At 44.6% G+C, this 18,485-nt stretch overlaps 1 long non-coding RNA gene across 7 annotated transcripts in view; it reads right to left on the bottom strand.

The window, feature by feature from the left end:
- Positions 1-186: 186 nt before the first annotated feature.
- LOC118167211 overlaps positions 187-18,485 on the bottom strand; it is a 20,961-nt gene continuing 2,662 nt past the window's right edge. The window contains exons 3-7 of one of the 7 annotated variants that reach the window (XR_004751016.1): positions 10,152-10,220; positions 9,481-9,849; positions 8,953-9,141; positions 1,843-1,922; positions 187-779 (exon numbers count right to left, since the gene is read on the bottom strand). This is a non-coding gene — a long non-coding RNA (uncharacterized LOC118167211). Of the gene's footprint in view, positions 780-1,842; positions 1,923-4,680; positions 7,603-7,637; positions 9,142-9,402; positions 9,850-10,151; positions 10,221-15,034; positions 15,086-18,485 lie in introns of those variants that run through there. The other 6 variants (XR_004751017.1, XR_004751015.1, XR_004751018.1 and 3 more) reach the window with 6 other exon arrangements.

Here is an 18,485-nt window from a genome sequence, read left to right as displayed (position 1 = left end):
TGCGCACAGCTAGTGGAAGGCACACCTGTAAAATGCAAGGGCCAACGAAGGGGTGCTGGATCTCTGCACATTGCCGACCCCAAAAGTCCCGTCCCCCCCGCCCCCAGCATACAACAGGCACAGCACGCGTAGGCTGCCACAGGGAAATTTCTACAAAAAGGGCAAAACTTTGCTTTATTTACAACGGAGTAACGTAACAGGGATATAAGCGCCTCCCAAAGTACATCAAAGCTGAGAACAGCAGTGAGGCAGGAGAAGTGCTTAACCAAAAGACAATGCTGGCACGAGAACACATGGGTATGAAGTGGCCACGAATAAATTCAACTTAGGAATCAGTAAGGAGCAAAGGGAGGTTTCTGTAGGAGTGGGTGCAAGGAATCAAACTGGTTTTAAGGCGAAGCTTGATCAGATTATGAAAAGAGTTATACCATGGGCTTGCCTGCCAGCAGCATAGTTACTTATCACAAAGACTTTCAGACTGACAACCCATGGCCTTGCTCGGTCGGAGGCAGGCCAGGCAGCATGCTGCAGTGCTTTACTGACCTGCTGGCTGATGCCTTGCTGTGGGGAGAAGCAGGGTGAAGATGCAGCAGCAATACACACCACTGCAGGCTCAGCTGTGTCTGTCTCACAGATGGGGGAGGCTCGAGGTTGCCTCCCTTCTCTATTTCACATTCATTAAAAGTGATTACAGATGAAAGTGGTTGGGAAATAGGCATCTCATTAGCAGTAACACCACAACTGCGATAATTTCAATCTGCTCTTCAAGCATAGATTCACTGTGAAGAAAGAACGCAGAAGAAAGTTTTAAATCTGAGTTTATCACAGCCAATGCAACACAATTCTTTACCATGATCCTGCCCAGCCCATCTGTCCTCGTTTAAGAATAGGGTGGCACTGTCCCTCATCCTCCCAGTCCTAGTTTTGTGAGCTTTAACAGGGGGGTTTTAGTGTTGTCCCAGGGAGCTGTGCACCTCCTCAGCTATCCTGACTGAGTGCCCCTCACACCACATCTCAACAATACAAGCATCCAAGACACAAACTAATGCACCAGAACCACTCTTCTGGAAATCTGTCTTCCTTACCCTGCTCTGTTCACATTAAGAAGTGACTTTAATCAGGCAAAACTGAAAATCCCCATTACACACACACACACAGGCTCTCTCACATGATTTTAATTCACGGAGGTAAAAATTCCCCATCCCAGGGATTTTTCATTGTGTCACAAGGGCCTTAGGTCACCCTCGCACTGTTTCATTTATTAGAGGAGAAAGAGCTCCAGGACCCCGCTCCCCAGTGTGACCCACGTGGTGCCTCCAAGGTCGGCGTGTCCCTGTGCTGGCCGGTTGGGCAGCAAGCTGCTCGCAGCTCACCGGAGCACATAGCCCATGGTTTCGCACTTATCCTGGGCTACCAGCTAGCCACATCAATGAAAAACATCCTTTTCCACTTCGTTTCTCCAAAAGCCACAGGCTTTTATTTGTAGATGAATCACTTGCCCAAGCTAGGTGGGGACGGGCCATCTCAGGACTAATTCAGCAGGACTGAAGGGGAACTCGCAGGGAGGCTTTAGCTGGTGGGCATCCCTAGTGCCACTGTGCCCACCTTGTGTTGTGCCCATCCATCGCATCCTGGCCAGCATTGCTCCTAGGTGATGGTCTTTGGGCCATCACCACTTCTCCACAGCCTGATCCACTTGTGACAAATGAGCCTGTTTTCCCTCACACCCTCCAGAGGCTGTTTGAGATCTTGTCATTCTTGGTCTGTTTTCAAATATTCGCCTTTGAGAAAGCTTTTCACTAGGGCCGAATGGTGAAAAGAGATAGCGAGTGGAGGACAAACCTCGGCAGCAGCCAGAACCATGGCCTGCCTGTTCTTCCTACTGCCACGTTGTTTCAGACAGAGCTTGCATTTTTACCCCCCTGAATGAGGAAGGAAGAAGTCTGGAAATTAATTAAATGCAGTAGTCAGCTAGCCATGCAGATGCAGCCTATCTCAAAATTACTCAGGCACTTAAGTCTTGTTTAAATGCTAATGAAATGCCTTAGGTGCTGGGTAATGGGTACTGCAGAACCTGCTGGAGAACATCACCTGCGGTCCTGAAGTAAACAAAGGAACTCATAAAGGCAAAAAGAGACCATAAATTATGAACAGATTAACAATGCACAGTGAAACAATTCTCAATTAAACAGCAGTTAATCTAACACTTGCTTTCTGTGTGCTGAGACAGAGAACTGCAGGCTGTGCTTGTGCTGCACTACCACTTTCACTTTTGCTTTTCTTCCAGAGGTAACGTTACTGCAATCTGTAGTCAGCGTGCAGCTAGGTCCAGCGTGAAGTAACCCCTTTAGGGTTAATTCACTCTAAATGTGAATTAAGAATGCAAATATCATCCCTGGCTTAGGAGCTTATTCCAAGATAACTCTCTGCGCCCAGCAATGAAATACATTAGGCATGTTCTAAGTGTTTCTGAGAAGCTGAGGCTGCAGTCAGCTTTTTGACAGGGTGAGCTTTTATGCTTCAGTCGTGGTGAATCCTAAACCGCCTCAAACTGGTATCACAGAAACACTTTTATTTTTCTGTCTTATTTTTTATTTTCTTTTTCCTGTCCCTGGTTTGCAGAGATACCCAGCACCGAATTACATCCTCTCCCATGCATCCTGTCGATCACCCTAACTCCCTGAAGACTTGTTTCCTCGTGCGGGAGCAGGCACTGAGCAGCTGAGCCCACACAATTCACTTTGTGTCAGCTTTGTTAGTCAAAAACAAAACAAAACAAAAAACAAACACAGTCAAGTTTACTTTCTCTCTCCTCTCACTTCTCACCTTGTTTTATTTGTTCCTCCCCTGTTTTTCCTCTGGGTGTGCCATCCACCCTGACTTGTCCGCAGCCCGTTTTTCCACCTGCATATTCTCACCTTACTGCTTCAATTTCTATAGCAGTTTCACCCATAATGGTGCTGCTCACTCCAATTTTAAGCCCATGGCTTTCATTAAATTGAAATGTTAACAACATTACTCTTCCCACTGCAAAGTGATAGCCATTCAAGCTCTTACTGCTATAAGTGGATTTATGGTCTTTTTTTGCATCCTGATTTCTTCTTTATTTTAGCTTATCAACCCGTCTTTATTCTTTTCTTTAATAGCGCTTTTCTTTTTAAAGAAAAAGTGATAGCTACTAATAAAATAGCCCCTATTCACTGTGTCCCCCTGAAATGTGGTAAATCATGCAAACAAAGGAAATAAGTGTTTGTCATTACCTGACTCTTTTGCAGTGACTGAGCAGGCATATCCAAGCTTGGTCATTCACCCAGAAACTGGAAGCTACTCCAACCTATTTTATTTCTCCATCCCAGGGAAAGGAAGGGCCACCTACATGCAGGCCACTGCCTGTGCTACAAGTTGAACGTTTCTTCCCTGCTAGCCCGGATCAATGCAACTCCAAACCAATCTCTTTGTTTTGGGTAACAGGAAGGGCCCTTTGAGGAAGTCCAGGTTACATCCTTGTCATGTTAAACCTGGGCTGTTTTAGGGGCTGAAACCTGCTTCATCCTCAGCCCTTTGTGGTGGTTTTACTCAGGTGGGCAGCCGAGCTCCACCACAACCGCTCTCTCTCCCCCCCCTCCTCAAAGGGGGAGAAAAATACGATGCAAGATTGAGATAAGGATGGGGAGATCACTCAACCATCATCGTGATGGGCAAAACAGATTCAGAGTAGGGAGATAGTAAGATTTATTACCTATTACTAACAAGCTAAAGAAGCGAGAAACAAAGGAAAGAAACCAAAAATGCTTTCCCCCCACACACCCTCTTGCACCTCCTCCCCCTGAGTGGCCCAGGGGAACAGGGAATGGGGGATGTGGTCAGTCCATGACACTTCGCCTCCACCACTCCTTCACACTCACTCTTTGCCCCTGCTCTACGTGGGGTCCCTCCTGTGGGATGCCGTCCACCTGAACTGGTCCTGCGTGGGCTTTCCACAGGCAGCAGCTCTTCGAGAAATGCTCCAGATATGGCTCCATACCATGGGGTCCATCCCCCAGGAGCAAACTGCTCCAGCACGGGTCCCCCACAGGCGGCAGCTCCCCCCATGCCCCCTGCTCCTGCGTGGGCTCCTCTCCACGGGCTGCAGCTCCGGCCCGGGGCCTGCTCCTGCGGGGGCTCTCCATGGGCCGCAGCCTCCTCCAGGCCACATCCACCTGCTCCCCCGGGGGCTCCTCCATGGGCTGCAGCGTGGAGATCTGCTCCATGTGGGACCCATGGGCTGCAGGGGGACAGCCTGCTCCACCAGGGGCCTCTCCACAGCCCGCAGGGGAACTGCTGCTGCCTGCCTGGAGCACCTCCTGCCCTCCTGCTGCACTGACATTGGAGCCGACAAGGCTGTTTCTCACTCCTCTCTCTGTCCCAGCTGCTGTGTAGCAGCTTTATTTTTTTATATTTTTTATTTTTTTCCCCTCCCCTCTCTTAAATCTGCTCTCACAGAGGTGCAAACATCATCCCTTATTGGCTCAGCTCTGGTCAGCAGCAGGCCCCTTATCTAACATGGGGCAGCTTCTGTATTCTTCTCACAGCAGCCACCCCTATGGCCGCCTGCTACCAAAACCTTGCCACATAAACCCACTACATTCCACCCCTCACTTCTGTGAAAAGCATATTTAAGAATAATAACAATTATACTCTATGATCATCACACTCTTCACAAAATTCTCTTACATCAAAAAGAAAAATAATTCGCCACACCAAAATAAGCATAACATCATCACAAAACCAATGAGGTGGACAATTTACACACACACCACCCCTGGTCCCTGTGAAGCATTTGCCACTATTTACAGCTGGTGTCCACAGGCAATAAACATTTATATGTGCAAGGAATCAACTCTCAGAGGAAGAATTGAAACCAGTTCTTCCAAATTCCTGTGCAGCTCTCGACTACCGGATTACCCTACCCCAGACTGTCATATCCCATGCTGTTCCTTAAACCACACCAATGCATGGAAAAAAACCCTCAGACTTCACGTTTCCCATTCTTGACACAGCCTAGCATGTTACAGGAGCAGCTACTTCAATCATCTACCCTCTTCACTCTTTTAAGTTTCCTTTTCCTTAATGGCAGGGAAGGCTTTCTGCAGGAATCCATGGCTTGGTGTGGTTTAATTGCAGTCCATCAGCTGCGCGGGAAGGGCTTGCTGAGTGATGTCTCAAAGCTAGGCTTGACATCCGCCGCAATCACCAATTATGTTGGGCTTGGCAGGTAAACATCCAACCCTTCAGAGTGATCCGTGCAGTTATTTACATTAATTAATGCCATGGGAGAAGAGGTGCAGCTCAGCCTCTAATCTTTTATGTAAGGTATTGCAAGGGAGGGGATGGGTGCAAGCTGGAGCATGACGAGCGCTTTGCCTGGCAGCTGGGGAGCAGCCTGGCACAGCTCAGCCCTGACACCGTTTCTCCTTTCTTCCCACCAGCACCACTAATTCAGTCATTGACAGCCACAGGCAGCCTTTTCCCAAGATGCATTTGCAGTTTGGCCAGAGGTGGTCTGAAAATGCTCTTTGGGGCTGTCATTGTAAGTCAATGACCACTGCAGCTGATCCTATATGGTGGTTTGTTTGTTTTTATACTGATACAAATATCAAGGTAGGCCAAACTGGTGAAATTTGAGTGTATCAACAGGTCCAACAATGTATAGAAATCAACTAAATAAACACAGCTTGCCTATTGCATTGGCTGATCTAACCATTATAACCATTTAGGTAAATCCATTAAAAAACAAACAAACAAACAGCATTTAGAGAAGCCTCTCTAGGCCTTTGCTACCACCTCTAAACTTATATTTATCTGGGGAAAAACAAATAAATAAAATAAAATAACCATGAGAGCAGTGAGACCTGAAAACATGTCAAGGAACTCTTATTTTAGCCCCTGGCCACAAAAAAAAATATTAAAGCTAGTAATAGCTATTCCCACGGTAAATAAAACACATCTAATCTTTACTGACAAAGGGAAATGGAGAGAAAAAGAAACAGAGGCATCCATATTTGTACATTTGAAGAATTTGTACCAAATTTACACTCTCCAGCACAGTTATGTGTGAATTATGTTAAAGTGATTTATATCTCTTGTGCTGCTTGTGAAAACTCCTGTTCCTTGTCAGTTTTGCAAGGTTAGCTGCCGCGTAGATCTGGGTGTCACATGCAGAAAAATTAAACCTGGACTGTGCCAATATTTTTGGCTGAAACACTGGGCATAAATGAAGAATAACAGAAGGGACCAAAGGGACATCCTGCAACTCTTGCTGCCCATCGAGACTGTCACCTCCCTACATGTTCCTCATGTGGATGCAAGAATCAGATGAACACAAAGCATCATTGAACCCCTGCCTCTCCCTCCCAAGGTGCTATAGCATTTTATTCTCTGCCAAAATTACATCTTTAAAGTGTTAGTGCCTTTTTTTTTTTTTTGGTCCCAGCTGTTCCTATTGGAAGGCTGTCCTTGCCTCTGTTTGTTTTAATGGTCAGGAACCTGCATCTGATTTACAGCCTAAGTTTAGTCACAGACAAATTTAAATAGTTCTTCTCCCTCTCCATGGTTCCACTCCTGTGTATTTTTAGATGGAAATCGTACCCCCTGTCAACCTTAATTTTCCTAGGCTGGGTGAGCTGAACTTGCCTCGCCTCTGTTTGTAAGGAATGATCGTGGCTCTCCTGGTGATCTCAGTAGCCTTTCTTTACACCTGTTCAGATTTGTATTTTCCCTGAACATGAGACATCAGAATCATATATAGCATCCTGGGAACACCTTACCAATGTCGTCTTCAGTAACAGAATTAATATCTCCACTGGAAACATTTTGTTCAATGTATTCCAGGATATTTCCCGGTCTGAAGAAAATTATACCAGTGCTTCAGAGGTGCCATGCGGTTGCCTGCTTCATTTTATTCCCACTTTTCTTCTATTTTCAGCTTCTGCTTTTTCAGACTAACAGCAATTATTGATGGCAATCTCCATATGCATTCTTTAGTCATCTGTGCTTCTGAAATTTCATTTGGTTTATTTTCTTCCCATAACATTTTTCAGATTTTCCACCCTCCCGATAGTGCCTCCCAACTTTTCACCATCCACAAGTTTCACCGGCAAACTTGTAGTATTTATGCCTAGTTCACTAATGAAAACATTAAGCAAGAATGATTTCCAGACCTTTTAATTTATCTATGCATACATCTGTATAAGTTTACATACGAGTGCATATAAACTCCATCAGCTGCTTTCTGCCCGAGCCTTTATTTCACAGTATTGCCTGCTGTGGTCTTCCTGCATACCTTACGTAAAAATGATGGTCTTCAGCAGCGTCAGAACTGGGGGAGGACATCAGATGCCGCACTAGAGCTGGGAGAGGACACATTTCTTTTGTTTATGCCAGCAGTTGGTAAGAAAGCTGTGAGGTTGGTCTGATGAGAGCTGCCTTTGCCAATAAGCTATGCCTGAGGGAAGAAAAAAAAAAAGGCAGAGAGGTGCTGTGAGCATAATGAAGTTCAGAGTGGAGCCATCAGGAGTCAAAACCCACCCAGAGGTCTGCATGAAGAAGGAAACAGTGCTAGTACTAAAAAATGAAGATATTTCACAATCTCTTCCTGGATACCAAACGTTATGCTGCTGCTGTTGGCAAAGCAGCAGAAGTAAAGAACAGCGTCAACAGTGGCTTGTCATAAAAAGGATAGGAAACCAAAAAAAGGTGGGGAAAAAACAGTGTTGTAGAATTTATTTTTTTTTTTAGTTCTGTTAGAGGAAGGCTTACATAGATTAAGGAATGAGGAAAAGAAGTAAAGCCGTTCAGAGGCAAGTCTCTCTCTGTGCTTCCTATCAGTGAGGTGGTGGCACTATGGATAACTCCAAATCATGGAGACCTAGGTGACTGTCTAAAAGCACATTTACTATGTTTTTCCCCAGCTATGGAAAAACGTTTTCTGTAGAGGAAGGGCAATTCAAACACCTGCAAGTGAAGTGGGACCTACTGCAGCTGCCTTGTGCAGCCCACAGCATCTGTGCAGCTACAGGTGGGACTTGCAGCCTGCACCATCAATCCAGGGATAACCAGGAGCTGACAGCACTTTGGAGGAGCACGAGGTGTCTGCAGTGCGTTCTCCAGGCACCGGCCTGTGCTTGCCTTCTCTTCCTATGAGAACAACTCTCTGAAGCACAGGGATACAACCCCCTCACCCTCTAAGCTCGTGTTTTAGAGGAACCGTGACAGTGACAGAAGGGTGGCATCAATCATCTGTGGCATGGCGTACATGTCGAATGCGTGACCCCGCTTGCACGAGGGTAGCCATAGTGTCTCTGAGACGTGATATCAATGTATACTAGGGACAAGATATCAACGTATATTAGGGACTAATTAAAGCAACAGAAAGTGGGAGGAAATAAAAAATAAAGTGAAAACAGGAGGGGGATAACTGAAAGGTTTTAGCCACCCCACATTGCCTCTAAACTTGTACTATGCCTAAGAAGATGAAAGCAGAAAGCGGGCAGGAAATTTTGATGCTGACAGTAAGGTTTTACCAAATCATGGTGTCGGGTGTAAACACCAGCCTCCCAAGCACCAGGACTGGGACAACAGCCCTGTCCTCACCCAGCTGCCCAGGGCCACCGTTGGTTGGTGACCCAGACCTTTCACCATCCAGTGGAAACCTTCCCCAGCTCCAGCTCTGGAGTTTAAAATTGGCACCAGGCTTTGTCTCGCATTTCGCATCTTCCCCAGCACTGTAGCTCGATACCCCTTGTTAGCCCGCCTGGGATGGTTTCTCTGCATCTCTCTGGAGAACATTTGTCAGCCGGGAGCGCTCAAGCACCAGCTTATTTTGTGAAGGAGGAATGTTGGCAGTGCGTTTCTCTTTGCTCGACCTCTGGAAGAAGGTGGCCAATTCAAGGACAATGACCACGGCCGCCTTACCTGTTTCCAGCATGAAATCAGTCGGCAGAGAGTGGGAGTGAAGTCAGTCTTTCTGTTTTGATAAGAGGGTGGCCAGAGATCTCTGGAATGAGAAGCACTCCAGCAGCCACCCAGGCGGCTATTTATACACCCGGGGGCAGGGCTGGGGAACAAAGTGGTTCTTCTGCTCCTCTCCTTACGTGCTTGAAACTGGAAGGGAAGGGGACAGCTTTTATCATCCAGAGGCATTCATGGGTGACAGTAGTTTTTTTTTTTTTTTTTTTTAGTTAAAAGAAAAACCTTACAAGTGTATTTGTTTCACATATAAAACCATTATATATTACATAGGTAAATTTATCGGATTTATATATTGTGCATTTCATATATCTCATGTTACAGACATTTCATATAGAAATATATATATGTTCAAACATTATTTTGTCTTTCAGAAACCACAATCACCTAGACAGCTTTTTTTTTCTTTTTTTTTTTTTCTTTCCCAAATGCAAAATGAGTCCTCTATTCCATTTGTAACAGCGATGTACCTACCAAAACTGGTCTGTGCCCTGCACAGCCAGCTGAACAGCAGGCTGCTTCAGTCAGGAGTCGGTTGCCTGAAAGACAGAGGGATGTGGATAGCAAAGCAGGACAGCTGAGAGACGTGCACTGGTTCTGGTTTTACATGATAAAATTCAAATTAACAGTGTTTTGTAGGGTTTAATTCACATGCAGGACTACGTTCGAAGCTGGATTGTGCACGTATTTAACCGGCCCTCATTGGAAGCAGATCCCAATCAGCCCAAAGCTGTGGATTTGTCAGACTGACCGAACACATAACCTCTGCTCAGCCGTCGCAGTCTTCTCTGCCCTTGAGGAAGGGAGCGGTAGCACTTAACTTCGTTCTGAAGTGACCTCTTCCTGTTGACAGAGATAAGCCCTAAGAGAGTGGCATCCCATTCTCCTGTGCTAAACACAACATAAAAGGGACTCTGGGAGAAGAGGACGGGCAGAAATCCCTAGGGAACACTCAATGAAAGCTTATTTTAGCCATTCTGTATCCTTGAAATAGCCTGTAAGGCTGTTTTAGTTTCTGAGAAATCAGAAGTCTTGGTAATAAAGACCCTTGGGAAGCTGATCCATCAGTTCTACAAGTTTACAGAGCTACTGGAAAAGGGCCAAGGAGCTGGTCCATGGAAATGAATGGAATATTTCTGTATTACCTCATATAGCTTGCAACACCGCCGTAGCCGAGGAGCTCCCAAACATGACCGCATTCATTGTTGCAGTATCTGAAAAATCCAGGGAAGCGCAAGCGTAAGCAGCTATAAAAATAGTTTTGCTTCTCTTTTGTGGGCAGCGTTTCCACCTCTCCTAGCAGAACAGGGAAAAACCTTGGAAAGCTTCCCCCTGTGGGGCACAACACGGACCCCAAAGTGGAGCCCGGCCTTCTCCAAGGCAGGCTGCTCCCCTGGTCCTCCCACCCACAGCCCAGCTCTGGCAGGGCACCAGCGATACCCTAACCTCAGTTCCTGGTTCTCAGTAGGCTGGCAGGTGAGTTAATAATGGTTTGCTGGGGAAACAGAGGCATAGGCAAGAATCACCAGGTTGCCCTCTATGGGCTGGTTTCCCTCCTCCCACAGGCTGTGGACACAAGACCAAACATGCTGGATGCTCTTGGAGCTTTTCATCGTTCCAAAATTTCATATTTTCATAATATTCATAACCTATAATGCAGGCTTTCTCATGTATTATCATGATGTGATATTCAGCATTAGCAGTCACTGGGTATATATCTACATTTTCAAACAAAAGCATGGCTTCAGCCCAGAGACCTGCAAAACAATTAGCTGCTCCTTCCCCCTCCACCTCCTCTCTTCCTTCCCTCTCCACCCATGAAATTTAAATTGAGATTCAGTTCTCTGTTTAGCTGACAGGAAGGGCAGAGAAAGAAAATTGATGATAGATTTAAGAAAAAAGTATATTGTGCATACAGTCCATTATATACCATGAAGTACTTTAAAATGTCATAAGCAAAGTATGTACTAGGAGAAGTCTAATCAAATTTATTTCAAAATAGCTTGTTCCGGGAAAACAAAAATATATTAAAAATAAAAAAGGATGAGAGAATCTGATCACAAGGAGTAGAAACAGCACATTTTCCACGCCTCAACAAAACTTTTGCAAAATGCCTCTAAGCAGCTCTATTTCTAAGGGCAGCCAGCACGAGGAATGACTTTTTCCTTCTCACACAAATCAGGAGCTGATGGCAAAGAACACAAAGAACAATGCGCCCTGTCCTGCAGCCCTAACTAACCCTGCAGCCTCGGGATCTGGGCTTGAAAGGGCTCGCAAAGCAAACAAATCAATCTCCAGCCAGCCAGCCACATCCTTATCTGTTTAGTAAGAGAGGAAGAGGTAAAGGATGAGCGATGGCAGGAAATTCGCATTTCATTCCAGTGACGAGTTCAGACTGCCCTCTCATTCCTGTCATGGTAAATGCAAGAACCCAGGAGGACCACAAAGACCAGGGAGAGCCCACAGCTCCTTCTATGGAGGAGAGACGCTCTTTTTGGCAAATAAACATGTTTCCACTGCTGTTCAGTCATCAGGATCACCAGACAGAGGGTGTGGGGCTTTGTTTTTTGCCTTTTTGTGTCTGTCTGGCCAGGCTTTTGCATAACTTCCCCCGCCCTGCCTCGTTGATCTCCTGACTGCGTGGGTAAAGCATCTGCACGACTTGCATGTTCTAGCTAACGTGATGAGTTATTTCTAAGGAAAAAGGCTCTTTCAGGCATGCTTCATCCTTGTGTAGGTCCACCGTGGATCCAGGGGCTGTGGCAGGTTCTTAATCCACCAGCGACAGCTCTTGTCACCGGAGCCACTTCTTGGGGCTGAAGCAGCCTTGGGCAAGGCAGGCATGCCAAACGGTGGCTACCAAAATTGTGGGCATCTCTAGTAATCTAGGGATTTAAGTTAGTCATTGGAGGTGATGTTGATAAGGGCTGATTGATAAAGAGCAAATGCAGGTGTGGGAAAAACATGAACTTAAAAGCCAAACAAACAGTTATTGAGAGCCCAGATATAGGGAGGACTGTAAAGAAGCTTTTGATACAAAGGAGGTAGATACAGATGTGAATGAAGGAGAGAACAAAACAGAGCATATTTTCTAAAAGCAGGTGCTGTAGGACTCAGTCCATAGCTCTTCTAGGTAGGAGAGTTTGCTGGACTCCAGGAATTAAGTAGATTTTATCTTCCTGCACTTCAGGAAAGTATCAGATCTACCACTACTTGGGAAGCTATTAAACTGCAGGAAATGAGGATGGCTACCAAAAAAAAAAAAAAAAAAAGAGAGAGAGAGAGAGAGAGAGAGAGAGAGAGAGAGAAGAAGAGTAGAAAGCATGTTGGTAAGAAACTCCCAAATGGTAAATTTCAAAGAAACTCACAAGTCTGTAACAGCACTGAAAAGAGAGGTATGGGGCTGCAGAAAGTCTTGGTACGGCGTTCCTTGGGGGAAGCTGTGAAACTGAAAGCATTACACGTTCCATTGGCTGTGTTAACGCAGAAAATCTGTTTTCTTCTTTTTGATGAAAAATAGCTAGGGGGGGATTAGTCTCGGCCAGGAGAGAGAGTGGAATAAATTAAGGCTGGGCTTTGGAAGCATTGCAGTGATCAGAGGACTGAAATCCTGGAGCAGACTTCAGAGCAGCTGGGAAAGGGGAACCTCGCTGAGTTTTTTGGATGGTGTTTGATCTGTTTATTAAAGATACATGGTATGTGCAGAATAGAAAAGTGGTAAGTGAGGCTTTGTAATGCCTCTTAGCTTACTGGAGGAGAAATCAGTTTTCTTTTTAGCTCTCTACCTGCTTATCATTAGATCCTCCTCCCAGCCCTAGACAAATGTTTCTACCTAGGAGTAGATTCTGAAACAAGTTGAGTTTTCTCCAAATAAAAGGAACATGGCCCATCAAACTTACTAATACCTCCCTATTCTCGATCAGAAAAAAAACTATTGAACCTGGAAAGGAGTTTGTGCTGTTTGTTTCAGCCCACGCCCTAGGTGATCACTGGCCAGCCTCTGCATGGATGGATGTGGCTTGTGAACCACAGCATAGTCCCTTTAGCTTTAGGGAGAGTTTTTCTCTTTTAAAGATCTTCATTTTTGTGTTGAGATGAGATGGACAAGAAGTTGGTGGGTACTGCCAGCTGCGATGCCGGTCTGCTCTTTGTGAGCAGAACCAGGACTGCCTCTTTTCACATCACCTTGCAGCTTCCCAGGGGAAATCTGTGATTAGTCCTCAGAGAAGAGGGATTACGAAGCCTAAGACAGAGCCTGACAAATACATTGTAAGGTGCTTTGCTATCTTTCAAACTTCAGGCATCAGTAGAACTACAATCTATTTTATCCATTATCAGGAACACACACTTTATAATCATTAATCTGTTTTGGAGAACGGCTGCTTTCATATGGCAGTGGCTTGGAATAATTTTACATTTCCACTGTCTTAAAGTTGTCACATTGAACATAGACTCTTATCTCTGAAAGATTTAAAATACCGGCAATAAATTGTTAGCTTATGGCTTTCCTGTCTTCCCCATATCTTTGTGAAGTATCGATTTCTCCAGCTAAGGAGCAGACAGGCAGTGTATCATTCCAGTAGCGATATTACTTTTTGTTAAGCTTTATTCCAACAGCTAGAAACCTAGTTTGACCCTAGCTAAATTAGAAGAAGGGACTAAAGCAGGAGTTTTAATAAAGAAACATTGCATCAGGTGCACAAACTTTCTGGAAGAGCTAAAGTTTGCAAACAGAGTCATGGATTTTGGCAAAGCACTGGCATGCTTTGATGGGGTCACCAAAGGTGTAAAGTGACCCCAAGACATTGTATTTGATTATCTCCTAGATTTACGGTGGATTTGCTCGCTTGGAAAAAATTTTTAGAATGATTGGCATACACAATTTGTGTAAGCTAACGGTGCTGGGATTTTACATACGGTTCTATTTATATACAGACCAAGAGGAGCTTTGCTTCTGGATCTAAGCTCCTGCGTAGGCAGGGGGTGTGAGTCTCCATTTGCTGCTTGCACGTTCATTTGGACACAACCACACAGCAAATGCAAACTGATCCCACAGCATAAGGGCAGCATTTTACTCCTGCTTCAGACTGCCAGAGACGTAGTCAACAACCATGTTTCAAAAGAGAAATTGCTCTATGGAGAAATGGAATGGAATAGGATTTATTAGCAGCCTTTCTGTAATGGACACAGAAGACTGAGTACCTTTATTCTAATAACAGCCTATGCAAGTGAGGAAAAGGCTGTAGTGGAAAGTTAGCTGAAGGCCCTTGGTGCTTTAAGCAACACACCCTAGGCTCTGAGTATTTGCTCTTTATCTCTTTGCTCACCCTCATCTTTCAGTTCTGCTCAAAGTCAGGTTTAGGCCACATATGTGTATGCCCATAAATACCCTGAGGCTTACAGCAAAAGTGAGGGGGAAAAACAGTATTCACGTAAAGGTTTGGAAGGGAGCAGCCCCAGGGTCTCCTGGGGTGTATAAAGTGAAAAAAGGATTGAACTAAAGCTGCACCTAGAGGAGCAGACACAGCATAACTCAGCAGAAACAGGAACAACGACAAATGGCTGAACAAGAACACCTCCTGCTTTAAAGGTAGGGGTTACTTAATAGAAAATGGCAAGAAAAGAGGAGGATCCTGCCACAGTTTTTGTTTGTTTTAATTTTTCATGTTAAAGGAAGTGAGCTAACAAGGATGGAAAAATGTAGGAGGGAGAAGGAAGACAGGCTGATAATGAGGAAGCAGAGGAGAATCAAAAAACAAAGCCTCTTTCCAGTATGCTGAGCATGGTGTTGGAGGGAAAGACATCATGGGATTTGTAGGCAAATTTGTTGGTTTCCCTTTACTGCCTGTTGCTCTCCAGCTGGGGCACCTAGATGCTGGTTAACTGTCATCCCTGTAGATAGAGAGCTACAGAAGTTTAAATATATATATATATATATATATACACACACACACACACACATTAAAGATATTCCTGCTAAATTTGAGGGAGGAAAAGGAGGTTAAGAAAAGGCCTAACTAGCATGTACCATGTGTTCAAAACATTTTGGGGGCATCTCTTGTTTTAAGAGTTATTTGCAAGGCATGTTTTTAGTTAAGGACTATTTTGAGAGCTGAAACAGAGATAGAAACATGGGGAAAAAAGTGAAGAAACAGCCAGCTCTACAGGGAACAAGACAGAAACTCCTAAACATGACTGTTTCCAATGCCTCCTTCTCCAGGTGTGTTGACCTTCTCCCAAAATTAATCCAGTGATTTGTTGCAGTCATTTTGAGGAGAGCATTGCCCACCTTTCCTTTTGAATTTTGGTGGTCCTTTTCCTTATGAGGTCAACCCAAAACTGCTTCTCCACTTAATCATGACAGAAAGCTATGCTAGAAAGCTATTTTATTATTTGCAACTCTCTAAGCTTTATTTTGGCAATTTCTATTTGTGGCATTTCAGCATTCTCTCCCACGGATGCTGCCATCTCCTCTGTTTACAGCTAATTCCTTATATAGTGCAATTTCCTGAATGACTTCTAGCTTTTTCATGGTTTAAGTGTATTCTTACTGTCTAATCCAGGATTTGTGCCAGTCGGCTAAAAGGAACTGGGCTGCACATTTACTTTTCAGACACTGAAGAGAGTTTGCTTCAGTTTTATAGATGCTACCACTTAAGCCCCACTCCTTATGTGGATACGGTCTAAGATGTTGCCGAAACCAGTAGTGGAGGCAAAAGGGTTTTCTTCTAGCCCAGAGTGCGCACTTCCTTGAGCAATTCAGTGTTAAAAAGGTTTTTGAACCTAAACTATGGCTAGACTGCGTGGGTGCCAAGATTAGGAAGTCTCCAGTACCACTACAGCTGACACCTGCACAAACTTAATGACGGATTAGGAGCATCTGTGGCGAGCTTAATTCCTAAACACAAACAGGTCAAACTCCCCCATCCTTAGCAGCTCACATTCAGAGGGTGGCTCCCCAAAAAGCAGACAAAAGAATCAGACCTACCTAGAATGTACTGAAAATTCCTTTCATTTTAGCATTAATGGTAGCAATATACATATATGTTTTGGAAGAGAAGGGGAAAACATAACATGACTTTTTCCACCCCAAATTTATTTCTGGCTGCCACCTCCATCCTTGTAATCTTAGCAGCAAAAATGACCAGAAGGGAGAGAAAAAGAGAAAGGATCATTATCCAGGAAAAAACACCCTCCTCCTTCCTGGTCAAAAAAAGACCTTTTTCTTCTCAGGGATTTGGAGGACTCAGCAGGAGAGTGCACGGCCAAAAGGAGATTTGATTTTTTCCTGCCCGAGGAGTTTTAACCTCTTTGAAATTTATTGGTGCAGCTTCAAATCCTTGCATATGTCTCTCTCATTTATTTTTTTTTTTTTTTAAATGTGACTTCTCTGCCCTCTTTGGGGCCAGAAGGTTCCTCTGGGACCAGGAGGCTGAACTGTGCAGGTTCATCACTGTTCACATCTCAGTGACAGAAAGTAACGTTTCTGAACAACGATTCTAATTTACTTCTAGGGACACAGTACTGCAAGAGAGAGATTCCTGCAGAGATGAGACAGATCAGGGAGGAAAGAACAAACAAATCCCCAACAAGATCTGACTGATAACTAAAAAACAAATAAAGGAAAAATCCTATTTCACTTGGTATTTTAATAATGTTTTCATTCTTCATAAAAATAGTTTTTTAAAAATAGCCTTATATGCACTTAAAAGACAGACTTAATCCTGACATGGTTTTTACTGGATAACCTGAATTCTTGGCTAGACTTGTCTGGGATGGGGATTTCAGAAACTCTTCCTGGCTTTGCTATAAAAATGCACCAAGATCTCGGTCAACGTTTCTATCAGCAGCATTGCCGTGGGTTCTCACAGACAGATGTTACTGCAGGAAGAATCAAAACCTCACTGATGACACCTAGTGTTTTTCCAAATCACAGCGAAGATGTCTCGATAACGCATTACTTAGCTGCCTGCATCGGGATCAATGCTGTGCTGGGAAATCAAAGGGAGAGGAGACTGAAATGCAATTTGGTTGCTGACCAAGCACAGGACCCACCAGTTACAGGCTTTGCTGACTGCCCAGCAAACCCAACCTTGTGAAAACATCAAGCCCCAAGGAGAAAGGCTGGCGCAGCATTACCACCTACACAGACATGTCCATGGGAATCACGGGTGGCACAGACTGTGCTAATGGAAACTGCATGCCATAGGGCAACTTGTGAAGTGAGAGACCTGGTTTTGTATGTCTATTTTGCACACAGTGAAGGCAATGCTGGCCCAAATACCCAGAGAGGCAAGAAACTCAGTCCAGGCCCTTGAATTACACTTTATCATGGAGGTAAAAAAAAAAAAAAGAACAAAACCTTTTCTAACACAGCTGGTGAATGCTGATAACCCAATAATCAATTGCTGATAACCCAATAATCAATTCTCCTAGAGGATGCTTGTGCAAGGTTAGCTTGTGTGAAGAGCATGTCACAGCCTTAGATACAGTATTTCACACAACTTTCAAGTTGGCTACTTTTGCTAAAACCAAAAAAAACAAAACAACATTTGACAGTGATAATCACCAGAGGTACAAAAATGGGTTGTACTAAAGATCACTAGAAAAAATGGATTTCCTGACTGTGGATATATAATGAGCAAGGAAAAAAGGCAGATCAGATGCAAGCCCTTTGTACAGGAGTCCTACTGGTTCCTGTCAAGGGACCAGCAGAAGGTTTTGCAGTTTGTGAGGAGCGCGGTCTAAGAGTCATGAGTTTGTGTCCATCTCCCCACTTCAGGCAGGTGAAAATCCAGCCAAAGCAACTGAGAAGAGCAAGAAAGGATGACAGAGTGAATGAGTTTTCCCAGGTCTCTTAATCCTCAGACATCAGCCCACATGCATCACAGAAGGCCAGCCAGCACAGACATTTCCATAGAGGTACAAAACTGGCAGAGCACCACACTGGCACAGCCTCTGCTTAGCAAACGAATCCTCAGGGCAGAGTATTTCTGGGAAAGCTTTTGGTCATTTCTCAGCACTCCTCTGTACCCTGAGCAAAGCGATGACTGAGTGCTTGCAGCCTGGCCGTGTCATGGGGTTGACAGTCCTGCTGATTTCAAGCAGAGCTCTACCAACCATGATGCTGTGAATGATAACCTCATGGCTTTCTATTTATTGTGTCTCACTGATTTCCAAATCAAGTGAACTGAAAAAATAAATTAATTAGTATGAATACAGCTGCCCCCAATGACCTAGCCAAGCTGGGTTCTTTCTTGTTTACCCATCAGTGCCAATTAACAGCCCATGAGTGAAGCTCTGTCTTTATTTGTACATGTGAAAATGAAAATTAAGAACTCCCGTGTAGCTATTTAAATGAAATCTCTTTTCAGAGCCACCTTACCTGCAGCCAGGTGTCCTGGAGCCCTTCTAAGAGGAGCAACTCCAGGATCTTCCTCTCAGATTGCAGAGGAAGGAATAGGGGATGCTGTTCTTGG

This window comes from Oxyura jamaicensis, chromosome 4 (assembly GCF_011077185.1).
Source record: "Oxyura jamaicensis isolate SHBP4307 breed ruddy duck chromosome 4, BPBGC_Ojam_1.0, whole genome shotgun sequence".
In the NCBI taxonomy this organism is placed as follows: Eukaryota; Metazoa; Chordata; class Aves; order Anseriformes; family Anatidae; genus Oxyura; species Oxyura jamaicensis.
Note: the sequence above shows the minus strand (reverse complement) of the source record. Positions and strands in the feature narration are given on the sequence as shown.